Source organism: Mustela nigripes, chromosome 12 (assembly GCF_022355385.1).
Source record: "Mustela nigripes isolate SB6536 chromosome 12, MUSNIG.SB6536, whole genome shotgun sequence".
Taxonomy (NCBI): domain Eukaryota; kingdom Metazoa; phylum Chordata; class Mammalia; order Carnivora; family Mustelidae; genus Mustela; species Mustela nigripes.
Window position 1 is genome coordinate 124,938,632 of NC_081568.1, and position 14,857 is coordinate 124,953,488.

At 36.0% G+C, this 14,857-nt stretch overlaps 1 long non-coding RNA gene and 1 pseudogene across 2 annotated transcripts in view; both read left to right on the forward strand.

Annotated features, from left to right (window-relative positions):
- LOC132028829 (uncharacterized) overlaps positions 1-14,857 on the forward strand; it is a 290,655-nt gene that overhangs the window by 47,704 nt on the left and 228,094 nt on the right. The gene's annotated exons all lie outside the window — the stretch shown is intronic.
- Positions 13,652-14,204, forward strand: LOC132028140 (large ribosomal subunit protein uL1-like; annotated as a pseudogene).

The following is a 14,857-nucleotide window of genomic DNA, read 5'->3' on the forward strand; positions in this document are numbered from 1 at the left end:
TTGGAAGGGGAGGTGAACCATGAGAGACTATGGACTCTGAAAAACAATCTGAGGGGTTTGAAGTGGCGGGGGGGTGGGAGGTTTGGGGGAACCAGGTGGTGGGTATTAGAGAGGGCATGGATTGCATGGAGCACTGGGTGTGGTACAAAAACAATGAAAACTGTTATGCTGAAAATAAATTTAAAAAAATATATTTAAAAAAAAAAGTATTATGTGTTAAGTGTTACAGAGACTTCCAAGCTGCGTAAAACATGGTCCTTGTCCTCTAAGAGCTGGTAATGAGGGAGGTGAGATAAAGCAAAGTAGAATATTCTCACAAAAGGAAATTCTCAGGTTAACTGAGAATTATTACAGTTATCCTAAAGATGCTATCAATGACCAAAAAAATACAAAAGCAGTATAACATACTTGATATCCAAAGCCCACTGTAGCTTTACAATATTCTTTTGATGCCTGTGGAAGAAGAATGACTTCTCTCTCTCCTCAAATGTGTTGGAATCCAGGAGAATCTTCCTTTTATGGGAGAGAACCAGATGTAATAAGTAGGGGAAAATAAAATGGCATCCCAGGAAAGTGCAGCTTGCAAATGAAGGCAAATTTAAGTAACCGGCTGGGGATTAAAATCTGGAAAAACAAGGTGATAGAAAATGGGAGAAGATTGGGGATTAATTCTAGGTGACAGAATCATGTGCACTTTGCCAAGGTTTCTGTGTGCTCCCAGGAAATGTTTACAAACAGTATTCTAGGTGCAAAGAAAAGGGCTGTGACAAGTGGACAACTTGGAAATGCTACAAAAATACTGGGGGATGTTATGGTTAATTGGATCATAAATAAAAAGTTAGTTTTTTCTTTTTTTTTTTTTAAAGATTTTATTTATTTACTTGACAGAGATCACAAGTAGGCAGAGAGGCAGGCAGAGAGAGAGGAGGAAGCAGGCTCCTTGCTGAGCAGAGAACCCGATGTGGGGCTCGATCCCAGGACCCTGAGATCATGACCTGAGCCGAAGGCAGGGGCTTAACCCACTGAGCCATCCAGGCGCCCCAAAAGTTAGTTTTTTCTATGCAGAGAAAGAAATTCTTGAAATGTAAACTGTGCCTCACTGTCAAAAGTTTCTCCCATTTTTTCTTTTAGTAATTATTTGAGGAAGAATAATTATGAATAATTCTTCATAATTATGAAGAATTATTAAGAATTATTTATGAAACACCATACAGCTGTTTATTACACTTGATCACTAGGCACCACATGGTGATATTGTCTACTTTTGCCATCTAGTAAAAGCTTATCATGCAGGGTTTTTTGTTGTTGTTGGTTTTTTGTTTTTTGTTTTTTTTTTTTCCTAGTGAAGAAATCTGTCAGCTTGCTAAAACATAGGTTTACTGTCTGGCATTGTTCTTTCAGGCTTTCACTTTATGAGGCTACAAATGTTCTTGATCCTAATGGGAACCCATTTTTGTTGTTATTTTTCTGGATAAGTGGCTTCTTTTTCTTTTGTTGATGGCCTGAGGTGGATCGGGCTGAAGACAGCACTACATTAGACTTGTGTTCTTTTGAGGCAAATACAGTTTGTAAAGAAAAGTGGAAACACACCTTGATGAAGAATGTCCAGTAGGCATTGTGCTTTTGAAAGTGCCTAACCTTTCCTCTATATGTAATAGGGATCAGGATTCATCCTCTCAGTTAATAATTAGTATTTGTGGGGTGCCTGGGTGGCTTAGTGGGTTAAAGCTTCTGCCTTCAGCTCAGGTCATGATCTCAGGGTCCAGGGCTCAAGCCCCACATTGGGCTCTCTGCTCAGCAGGGAGCCTGCTTCCCTTCCTCTCTCTCTGCCTGCCTCTGCCTACTTGTCTCTGTCTGTCAAATAAATAAATAAAATCTTTAAAAATAATTAGTATTTGTTAGAGACCAGGTAGTATTTTAGATGTTAACAATACAGTGGTGCCTGAGCCGGGCCAGGTTTCTAAGCTAAACAAGTTTATGAAACCAGTGAATAAGTATGTCAACAAGATAGCGATTATTGCTAAAAGAAAATAAAACAAATCGATGGGATAAACAGGAATGTGGGTCAGAGACAGGTGGTAATTTAGGTGAGCTGATCAGGGAGAGCCTCTCTGATGATGATAGGGCATTTAAGAACTGAATGACAGAGACAGTGGCATATGATGATCAGGGGCTCTGAATGTAGCCCAAGGAACAAAACTAACACATCAATGGCTGGGTGGAAGGAACAAGGCTATAGGTATTAAGAAGCTTGTTGGGCAGTTCTTAATTTTTGACTTGGTAAAGATGTCTGTGTAAGCCGTAGCCAACTAGGGTTGGAATACAGCTGAATTCAGAAATTTTAATAAAGATGAAGGCTTTTATTTATTTGTTTCCTTTGTTGTTTCTTCTAACCAGATTAAAAGTATAAATAAGTTATGAGGGCAAAAAATTTGTTTAACCTACTTAGACAACAAGCAGTTTTCTTATTTAATCACCTAAGATTATACCCAAAAAGCAAAATGATTTTTTATTATATAAAATCATGTTTTGTAGTGTTGAAGCAGAATTACCAAATAGTTATTGGAAATATTTTATTAATCTTGTATAATTGTTGTGGGTATAGAGTAAATGAATGTTTATGAGCACCCACAGTATTTCAGGAGGCACTGTCTAAAATTCGTTGTAACTGTTGTCTTCTTTAAACTTGCTCCATTTTATGGACAAAGAATCAAGGTACAGGAAATTTAAGTTATGCAAGTAGGAGAGCTGGTCTCTCTCATGGATCCTAAGCACAAACCTGCCATATTACTCTTTCCCTTGCAGCTTGAAAGTATTAACAATTCTTTAAAAATAAACAATGATTATGATCATTTACTTGTTCAGGTGGGGTTTTTTTTTACCTGGTTCTAAGTAGTGAGGTTTATCCTGGATATGATAAAATCTACGTTTTTTGTTTGTTTGTTTGTTTGTTTGTTTTAACCCCTTTTAACTAAAGCTTATTATGTGGAAGTGTTAAAGGTTAGATGGCTTTGTTATTATTTACCATCTGACCTGCTATTGTACTGGAGTAAGATAATAGCATTTGGGGAAAATAGAACCACTGATTAAAAGATTTTGTTTATTTATTTGATTTTGTTTTATTTATTTATTTATTCTGTTTATTTATTTGACAGAGAGAGGTGACAAGTAGGCAGAGAGGCAGGCAGTGAGAGAGGGGGAAGCAGGCTCTCTGCTGAGCAGAGAACCCGATGCGGGACTCGATCCCAGGACCCTGAGATCATGACCTGAGCCAAAGGCAGTGGCTTACCCACTGAGCCACCCAGGTGTCCCAGAAACACTGATTATTTGACACATTCCTGTACAAGTTCAGGATGAACTTCATTCCTAATATTGTTTTTGATGATTCATAGGTGGGTTGGGCTTTCCATTCAGAATGCAGCAGAACAAAACCTCTGGTGGGGGTAGTGATAGCTGCAGTCTTGAAACTTTGTGAAACAATTCATCACTGTGATTTGAATTCTCAGAATTATTCCTTTCTGCTTTTACTACTGGAAATGTTTTACTTTAATTAAAAATGTTCAGTCCCCAGCAGGCCTCATATGTATAGACTTGCTAATCCATAAACTTAGTTCATGGCTTTGAGTTACAATTTGTATTCTCAGTGACTAGATTAGTGATCACTAAGAAAGCTAGTTACTAAATGTGACTGGTTTGGTATAACTCAAACAGTATGTTGTAACAACAGTAAATCAGCTTATCATTTTGAGGCACAGATAGCACATTGAAAAGAAATTATCCCATCCAGTCATAGAAGCTAAGAAATCAACGCTTTTTTATGAAGAAATATTTGGAAAAAGAAACCAAACCACATAGATCCACCCTGGTTTTATTTAAGTAAAATGAATGTCTCCTTATATAGAAGAATGTCCTCTTACATATTTTCAGTCTTGTTGAAGAGGTAAATGAGAAACGGTGTTTCACTGTCGAGATATATCTTGCACATTTGATGGAAAATTACTGAAGAGAAGCAGTCACATTTTAGAGTCTCAAACCTGTTAGAAAGTAAGAGCAGTTTCTCTCTATGGAATTGTTATTGTGAAAAAAATAGGCTAGCTTATAACACTGGGGTGCTTGATTTCAAGTCCAAGTTTATATTGGGCCTTCAACAAGGTGTGGAACTATAATAGGATGTGGTGGTTTGATATAAGGTAGTTTATAAGTCTGATTCTTACAAGCCCATGACATTCTACTGAGAAATCTCTGCTCTGATTTTTCTCAAGTAAGAAATGTATATATGGGGGTCATTGTTAGACATTCTGTGTGGGTTAAAGAAAATAAATATGAAACAACTACTGCTATATGGGAACATTTCCTTAGTGTCTATGCTATGGTATATCTCTGGCATGTTTGAATTGTTGGTAAAAGAAGAAAAAACTACTATAGATATATTGATACCTACAATAACTTTGGGAAAGTATTGGTCATATTTAATTATCTTGGATTTTGGCTGTTCTACTGATATTGTTTTCAGAAAAGAGATAAAAATAAGACCAATTATAATAAGAAGACCCAAGTTCCTGGTGGTTTTCTCATCAGTGGGTAAGATTTTAGGGAAATCCCAATTTATCTGATTTAATAATGTCTGTGAGAAAGTAATTTCCAGGATACAAATAGTTCTAATACCGACTTTTTTCATTGCTTTACATAATCCTCAGTGTTTCACCATCTTTAATTACTATATTGCTGACTTGTGAATGAAGATCTGTAGTGATCACAGAATATGTCCTAGGCATGCTTACTTTGGCAGATCCCAAGCCTTACTGTATCACATACTAATTCTCGTGCATCTACTTGAATGCAGCACATTAGACTGATTTTTTTAATGTAAAAATTTTAGATAATTTTATTTGAAAAGAATAAATTATTTCTTTTGCTCTTGAGATTTAATTTTTTTGTATTTGCATATGAACCAAGTAGCAGTTGACATACATTTCTTTTTATTTTTAAAGATTTTTATTTATTTGTTTGGCAGATGGAGAGAGAGAGCATAAGTTGGCAGAGCTGCAGGCAGAGGGAGAGGGAGAAGCAGGCTCCCTGCTCTGGAGAGAGAAGCAGGCTCCCTGGGAGCCTGATGTGGGGCTTGATTCCAGGACCCTGACATCATGACCTGAGCTGAAGGCAGCTGCTTAACCCACTGAGCCACCCAGGTGCCCCAAGTTGACATACATTTCTGTGGACATTATTTGTACATTGATTTATTTTTATTCTTGGAGCCAACTATAAACACATTTGGAGGAAGGGGGCCCTTGGAAAGCTCATATTTCCTATGTTTTTTGTTTGCAGTATTAATGCAAAAAATGCCCCTGGCTCTGCAAAATTGGTCTAAACTACTACAGTTCTGTAAGAAGTCTAAGACAGTTATTGCATAGCTGATTTCATGGTTCTTATGGCAAAAGTTGGTAAGTATTTACTTCCACTTTTGTAAAGAGTAATGTTGAAATGTTTGGGCTTCTTGAGACAAAATACTGTCACCTCAAGGATAGTGTAACTGTCAGACTCAGTAAATCTGAGATAAAACTGCTACTTGATATAGAACAAGTACTACTCTGGTACCAATTTTTTCTAACAGATAAAATGATCATTGATTTAATCACACTTATACATGCACATATGTTTGTACATATAACTTTTAAGATGACTGTATTATATGTCTTTACAAAAAGACAGAAGCCTTCCTACCCCCACCTACACTGTAGACACAACAGATTGAAAAAAAAAAAAAAGAAAAGGTTGAACCTTGTGGATCAAAGAAGAGGCAGGAGATATAAAACGGATTAAAGTTAAAATGAAGATAAATTCCTGAAAGCAAACAAAGGCATGAGAAAATGCAAAAAGCTTTCAAGGTTAAATAGAGTGATAATCTCAAAAGCCAAATGAATTTAAAGTTCTATTCGGTTTTATCACAACCTTTCGCAAATAAGACCTTAAAGAGATACCTGGGTAAATATGATGAGCTACTGCAGTGGTTCACCACAGGAATACCGTATCTGTCATCTGATTCCCTCTTTCTTACCGTTACGCCTCCATGTAAAAAAGTGTCGGTTTGAGACCGATTTCATGACTTATTGATGTTTGAGTCATCTCAGTACAATGTGTATTTTGCTTTCAATTCAAATCCTTGGGTCCGTCCAAGGCCAGGCACCATTTGTTAATTAGAGAAAGAATATTCAAATTGTCTGAACATGGTTAACACCCCAGTATTGAGTTCTGTGCCAATGTGGCTGGATTTTGTGTTTAATATCTCCATGGAGCAGCAAGTTTTACTGTGGCATTAGCTGACGATTTCTTACTCTTCCCATTAATCTTTTCCTGTATACTTGCTGAGGGCTTTTGACCTGGTCACTCAGGGACTTGCCAGCCAGCAGTTGACCAGTATGTGTGCTTTGTTTTGTTTTCTGGTTGATCTGGTGGGTCATCAGGTCAGTGCCCAACTATATTAGAAATAATAGCTGTAAGTTAAATCGTGGTGAGCCTTTAAAAGCCCATAAAATGGGTAAAAAGCCATTTGATCACATTTAATGCTTAAGTAATACCCTGGTAGAAGTTTGATTGTGTGAAAAATGACAGGTACGTATACTACCACTAACCTGTCCACTGACTCTTATTTTATAGCAGTTTTGAGTATTTCTAATTTTCAACAATACTAAGTTTGATTTTTTAAATAGCAGGTTAATTGGAAAGGGGATTGCAGTAAAGATAGTACAAAATATCTTCATTTGACTGCTAACATTTCTTTATAAGGTCACACTGTGCTTCCTCTAATCTCAAAAAGAAAGTATATATTGTGCTTGCATTGCTTGACTTTTTTTCTGGTAGAAAGCATACCATGTTGTAAATTTATAGTTTAAAAATATTATGGATAAGAAAAAATATCATATCTAAAATTAGAATTTGTGGAAACGAAAATGAATAATGTATTTATTCAAGAGTTGAGAAATGAACCTTATTTCCCAGTGGAATGTGGAGTTACTAACACGGAGAACGAAGGTATGTTAGTTAAAGTTCAAGACAGCAGAAATTCAAGGAAAACAGGCTTTTTAGGTATCTTATTACTTGTGAGAAATGACTGAACCTTTGAAAGTAGGACACTGAAGTGAAAAGTAAATCTATAGGAGGTATAAGTAGATATGTGACCCACCGATAACTTTTTGATGTGGGGATGGAGCCTGAAAGTTTCTAGGTACTGGTCCTGCTATAGGTAGCTAACCTGTGGTGGGGCCCAGTGGGAAGCAGTTTCCAGATGACTGGGCTAGTCTTGCTCTGAGAAAAAGACAATGAAGACTTAGTGTGTTTGAGGAGAGGGGAGGGAGAACTCAGGTAAGATTGTAGATGACAACAGTGATACTGAATTCTGGATCAATTAGAAGTGGCAAGCAATCGGATAGTTAAAGTAGAAGCTTGAATAGACTTACCTGTAATAAAAAGGTTAATACCATTTTCACCCCAGGCACTCACTTCATGTTTGTACAAGTTAGCTTGCAGTAGTAATGTTTTTGGTAAGAAAATGGGGGAAAACACTGCCCTGGCTTTTCTACTGGCTTTAAAAACATACACAGTTTCTTATATAGGTTGGGCATTTAAAAATAAAACATAGTTGGTAATACTTAGTTGAAGAAAAATACAGCTAAAATTTGGGCCTTAAACAAAAATCATAGATTCCATCATCTTCAACAAAACATAACATAAGCTTGTGTCAAAAAATTGTCCATTGAGGAGCAGGGATTCTTGAATGGTCTGGGGTGCACTTAGGAATCCAGAATGGGTTGTATTTGGTAGGAGTTAGTCTCTTTACTCTGACTCTCATTTGCAATTTTCTTACCAAACCAGGGTCATCTAAGAAATTAACACTCACAAGTTAGATGACTTTTAAGCAAGAAACTAACTCGTAAATTTAGAGATTGCCACTTAAGTGGACAGTGAATGTAAGTGGATTATTTTATGGAGGCTTTGAGGCCTCTAATAACTTTCTGTAAAGATTCTTTGATATATTAAGAGAGCTTGTGCACAGTTGATTTATTTACTGCATGCTCTTTACCCTCTGCACCATGGGCATTAAAAAAATGCCTAAATCTAGAAGTGGCTGAGTTGAGTATGGTATAGAAAAAAAGTTGAGTTGAATGATAAGCATTTAAGAATATGAAAAAGAAATATTTCTATATCCATTGGGCTCTACTAGTAACAGATTGGTTCAAAGCAGATCTCAGTAGCTTGTAAGGTAGTATTGGTCATTTTCACGTCCACCCTCAGCCCTGAAATTGCTTTCTCTTCAGTGCACTTTGCTTTACTTTTTCCCATAAAGACTCTTTGTTCTGTACTGCAGTTAGTGGTGGATAGATACATCGGTCTTTTTTGATAGGTTTTTAAGCTCCGCTTCTTATATATCTTATTCGGCTCTCAAGACACTGCCTTACTGATAGTAGCCTTTCAATCACTGCTTTTTGAATTAGATCTTGAGAACTATTTAGCCTGCATCAGGAAATAAGCAGACTGCCTAGAGCCTCAGATGCCATTCCAGCTTTACCACTTGCTACCTGAGTGGCCTTGGAAAAGTTACTCAGTCTCTTTGAGGCTTAGTTTCTCCACCTGTAAAATGGGCTAATAAAAGTACTTGTCTCTTAGAATTTCTGTGAAGGTTGGCTAAAATAATTTATGTCAAGACTTAGGACAGTGCCTAGTGCCATCTATAGTATACATATAAAGGAGTCCATACATTTGAGGTATTTGATTTTGGTGATGATATCCCAGTACTTTTTTCAGAGATTACTTAAAAGAATTATTGACTACAGCAGTAGAAAGAAAACTGTATTGAAATACTGGAGTCTAGATTTTCTTCTTGTTTTTATTGGTATTTATGTAACCTTACCCTGACCAAGATTTCATGAGCTTGATTCCTCATTTAGAAATGAAGTTGTTTGGATTTGATGTCTCTACAACTACTTCCAGTTTAAAAGTTTAGTGATTATTATCCTATTTATGCTAATTGAAGGGCATTTTAAAAATACAATATATGAACCTTTAAGATATTACGTAATTTATGTATGATAGATTATACTTGATTAAAAATGAAAAAATATTAAGGTCTTATTGAGACCACAACAATTAAATAATGTTTTAATCTGTATAAACCTCAGTTAAATAAGTAAAAGTAAGATGTATGTTTAGTTTTTAGAATTTAACATTTTTGTCTGCTTAGCAAAAGTTGAAACTAAACAGATGACTTATCAGGTGAAGTGATAATCCAGATATTGATAGAACTGAATAAAACGCTGCACAAACTTAATGAATGTGTCCTTTTCCCAGGGGCAGTTTACTAATGTTTTGGTGACATCTTTGGATCCATTATGCTTCTGTCTGGATGATTGCTGAATGGTTGAGCCATTCGTCTGAAGTTCTCTCTGTGACTTAGGTTCCAAAGCAAACTGACATTTAAGTCTTGATGACTGGAAAGTGGAAATGATCCATTCCACCATGAAACCCTGGGTTTGAAGGGATTACCCTGGATCTTTCATAGTTCTGAGTTGCAACACATGATTGATTAAATCTTTTCACTCTAAGTACCCAGCAACTATAACCCTCTTGTTTCTGCTCTGTTGAGTTTTGAAGTGATAACATTTAGTGCTATCTCTCATTCCTCAGGCCCCATTCACTCTCCAAACCATTGCAATCCGATTTCTGCCTTGTCATGTCATTGAAACTGCTTTGGCAAAAGATAACACCTTCAAAATTGTAAACTCCAATGGATATTTTTATCCTTTTTTTTTTTTTTAAACTCTACTGCTTTAGATGATACTGCTACGTTCTCCTTCTCTAAACTTTCTTTAAACAAATACACTTCCTTTGCTCTGTGCATTCATAACTTGTTTTCCTTTCCTACTGACTGGTCCTTCTTATTTGAAACTTTGTATTATCTTTTAAACCTTAATTTTATCCTTTCTCATATACTCAAACTCAAAAGATCCTGTGGGCTCTACTTTCAAAAGGTTCCTGATTCCTACCAGTTCTTGTTACCACTCTAAACTACCATCATTCTCTTATGAATTAATGGTACGACCTTCAAAAAAAAAATAATGATAGCAACAATAAAAGCCTGTTTTTATTGTAAGTAACAGTAAGTAACAGCCAGAGTAGGTTCATTAAAACAGCCAGAGTAAGTTCATTAAACGTAAATCATATTACTTTGCCAACTTAAACTTCCACTGGCTTCCAATATTATTCAAAGTAAAACTCCACATAATGAAGTCTATACAATGTTCATTAAGGCTCTTCTTCATCCGGCTCCTTATTCTCTCTCTGACATCTCTTCCTTCTATTTTCTTTCTACATTTGTAGTATTTTTTCATCAATACCGACCCCATGTTGTTTCCCAATCCAAGCACACTCATAACTCAAGATCTTTGTATTTGCTAGTTCCTTTTTCTTGGAAAGCTCTATTCCTAGGAATAGGAATTCCTATTATGTAGATATCCGACTATCTAGGAATGATTCCTCTAACTCACCTTCTCACTTTAGGTCTTTGCTCAAAAATCACCCTAAAAGTGAAGCATTTCCTAACCATGCCATATAAAATAGCAATGCTCTCCCTCCTTCAGACCTTATTTGATTTTTCTCAGTTGTACTTGTCTTCATCTTTTTATACTATTGGTCGCAGTTAGATATATTGTCTTGACTTTTTTCCTAAGCTTCCTGAAAAACAGTTCTACTTAATTGTCCTGCAGACACCTTGAATGCACATGTTCAAAACTTAAGCACATTTTATGCCCCAGAAATACCCATCTGTAACCTGAACAAAACCTTTGGGATCATTCTTCTATGTAATTATTTGTATTTTTTTTCCACCTGTAACACTCTTTGTCACTTGTTAATTCCTACCCATGCTATAAGATCAGATTTCATTTCTTGTAGTTTTTTATTAGCATGATTTCCACTCTTAGAATGGAGTGTTCCTCCTCTCTCTTTCTATAAAACCTTGAGCTTTATCTTTAACCACTGTATATATTGAATTATAGCAATTTGATTTCTTTAATTATCTCTCTCCCCTAATAAACTATAATCTCCTTAAGGATAGGGATTGTGCTCTACATATCTTTCTGTTTCTAGCACCTTAGTATTGTCAGCATAGAAGGCACTCAAGAAGTATTTGTTAAACTGATTATATAGTTTTAAGGAAACTACTAGCCCAAAAGGGCAGAAGAGAAGAGAAACAGGAGAAAAGGAACTTTGTGCCCTAACCTGATTCATTACCAAGATTAATCTTTATGCATCTCTAAAAGCTTGAAGTCTTGGGGACTGGAAGTTGGGCATAGGGGTAGAATAGGATTGGCATGAATTTTGTACTTTTGGCGACAGATGTGTTTGAAGACAGGAAAGATAATAGAGGTAAAACAACAGAGCATCCTTCTCTTAACAATTTCATAGCAGTGTGTCAGGTGGCTGGCCCAGCTTTAGTATCCCTGTTGGGTGGTAGCAGAAGGATAAATTCCACAACAGTGAATTCTTAGATCCAGCAGCATCTTGTAAACAGGAGGAAAATAGAGGACAGTGTTATGTTTCAGAGAAACGTTGTGAATGAACAATATAAATAACAAACTTTTAGTATATTTAAAATGTATAGATAATTGGATAATTAACTTCCTTTGATGCGTGGCTGTTTTCTTATCCTTCCCTGCCTAATGGCAAATAAATAGATGTTGAATTGAGGCTTAGAGTTAGTTAGTTCAGTGGCTGATGTTTCCATATCTGGTAATTACAGAGTTAGAATAGAAATCTACTTCTGACTCCAAATATTTGCTTTTTGTTTAATCTCTTGCTTCTTCAGAAAGAGGTGTTTCCAAAGATGTGTATTCAAGTACTGGCTTCCTTCCTTACTAATCAGTCACTTAACTTAATATTTATAACACCTAGCTCCCAGAGTTGTGAGGCTCTAATGAAAACTACAAAGTGTTACATGGAGGTAGTATTTTTAAGATCACCTTAAAAATAGGAGACTATCTTATTGGTATATATATAGTCACCTAATTTAAAATTATATTATTTGATGTTTAGTATATTAAAGTGACAAACAATATTTATTTAACTAGGCTAATGTTATTTTGTTATTGTTACTTCCAGAACAAGCCATCTACTTGATAAATTAATTAGAATATATTTAAACCTTTCTCTGAGACAGTGTCCACAATCAAAAACCCAGGGTCTACACTCAACTGCCACTTATGATGAGCATGTATTCTTTTGTTTCTGCTGGTGGCTTATGCTTCCTGAATGGGTTCCAAGAAAGAATCATGTTATATTGATTTCCTCTTAGAGCAAGTTGTTGTATAGCCAGCTTGGAATGTATACATGATTGTAGGAGTTCGTAACATTTGTTAGAGGAAGCAGATCCATATTTATAATAAGCACTTTGCAGAACATTTTTTTCAGGAAGAAATATTCTAAGTTTTTACTAGGATATTAAGTGAATTATTATATAGTCATTCATTTACTCAACAAATATATACTGAGTAGCTATTACATGCCAATGTTTTAGGCACTTGGAAATATCTATGAACAAAATAGAGTTTCCAGCTTCTTGTTTCAGTAGGGGGAGACAAACATCAAACAGTGAATATAATAAATGAGTATATTATGTAGTATGCTAGTATGTGAAAATTAATATGGGGAGAAAAAGAAAGCATCGTAACAGAGATCCAGAGGCTGAACTTATGCGCTCATTCAGCCAAATAGTGAGTATTTAAGTATAGCTGCAAAGAAGGTAATATCTAATTCATACTGCACTAGCAGTACTTAGAGAAATCCAAAATCTAGCTTGAAAAAATCAGCAAAGCTGGTGATGATATGGGGAAATGAGGCTAGCTAACAGATTGCTAGTGGATGTGGGAATTATTCCAACTTATAAGTAACATAATTTGACATTATCTGTTAAATTTATCATGAACAACTATTTCACCAACTTCTGTGAATCCATCCTCCCAAAGGGAAAATATTAGTATATAAGGAGTTTAAGGGTGTTTATTCCAGCATTGTGTGTAGTTGCAAAAGAAGGAAAGGAGGTGATTGAGTAGGAGCCAATGCACAAAGAAAGCAGAAGATGGGCATGCATCTGAATACTACCAGTAACTGAACCCATGAAATTTCATGGATAGAACCAGGGAAAACAGAATTAAAGAACAAGTAGGATTTTAAGGAAGTGTAATTGATATCCTTAAAGAGATAAAAGAAGCTAACGCAACCAGGAAACAATGACAGGCTTCAAAAAATTAACCAATTAGAGATCATCAAAGTAAAAAGCTCAGTAAATGGTCTAACAGTAGAATAATCAGAGATGAAGATTTAATTAATGATTAAGAAGATGGAACAAAGGAGTTTACCTAAAATTCAGCACAAAAGACAAAAAGATGAGAAGTATGAAAGAGATAATTTATTTAGGTTCAAAATTGCTATATTCATTTAAAAGATTTCCAGGAGTCTCCAGTTATTGTGAAGTGAGGCACTATGGGCAGTAAAATCTCCCGTGACACTCTATACAAGGCCAGGGGTTGGGGTTGGGGGAGGCAGGGAAGGTCCTGTGCTGCTACCAGGAGGTTTTTGGATACTTTACTGTATGTTTTTGTAGATGGTGGAGCTGCAGATCATCTTGAAGAACTCTGACTCTTAGTAAGGACAAACACCTCTCGGGCACCATCAGGCTTAATTCCACTCCCTGCCCCAAGTTCTCTGTATGTGTTTTGGAGGACCAGTGGCATCTGTGATGAGGCCAAGGTTATGGATCGTCCCCACATGGACATTAAGGTACTGAAGAAATTCAATAAGAATAAAAAATTAGTCCGGAAGGTGGCCAAGAAGTATGGTACTTTTTTGGCCTCAGAATCTCTGATCAAGCAGATCCTACATATCCTGGGTCCAGGCCTTAATGAGGATAGCAAATTCCCTTCCTTGCTGAGCCACAGTGAGAATGTGGTGGCCATAGTGGATAAAAGTGAAGTCCAAGATAGATTCTGGATGAATAAAATGCTGTGTCTGGCAGCGGTTTTTGGCCACGTGAAGATAACAGACGATGAGCTTGTGTACGACATCCACTTAGGTGTCAGTTTTCTGGAGTCATTGCAGAAGAAGATGGGCAGAACATCTGGGGTTTGTACATCAAGAGCACCATGGATAAGCCCTAGCACCTGTATTAACGGCCAGCTTAGTAAACTCTATTGCTACCATTAAAAATGATAATAATAAATAATTAAAAGATTTCTGAGAGGAGAAAAGATTCTGTGACAGTACCTGTACCTGTATACCTCTATACCTGTATATTCTTTTTTTTAAATTTCTTTTTTTAAAATTAAATTAATTTATTTATTTTCAGAAAAACAGTATTCATCATTTTTTCACCACACCCAGTGCTCCATGCACTCCGTGCCCTCTATAATACCCACTACCTGGTACCCCGACCTCCCACCCCCCTGCCACTTCAAACCCCTCAGTTGTTTTTCAGAGTCCATAGTCTCTCATGATTCACCACCCCTTCCAATTTACCCCAACTCCCTATACCTGTATATTGTTAAAGGTTGGTTATTTTTAATTTAACCTTTTTTTTTTTTTTTGCAAATCCAGTAGGTTAAAAATTATGAATGGCATTGAAGTTGAGGATTATTTTCTATAATGAATAGATATGTGTATGTATATATATGTATTTTCTATTCCCTCGTCTATTACCTATTTGTGACCTTTGGCTTTTCTTAATTATTGCTTTTTAAATATATAAACCTTTTTTCTATGGAGGGGATAATAATCTTTTGCCCATCATATAAGCTACTAATACATAATCTTT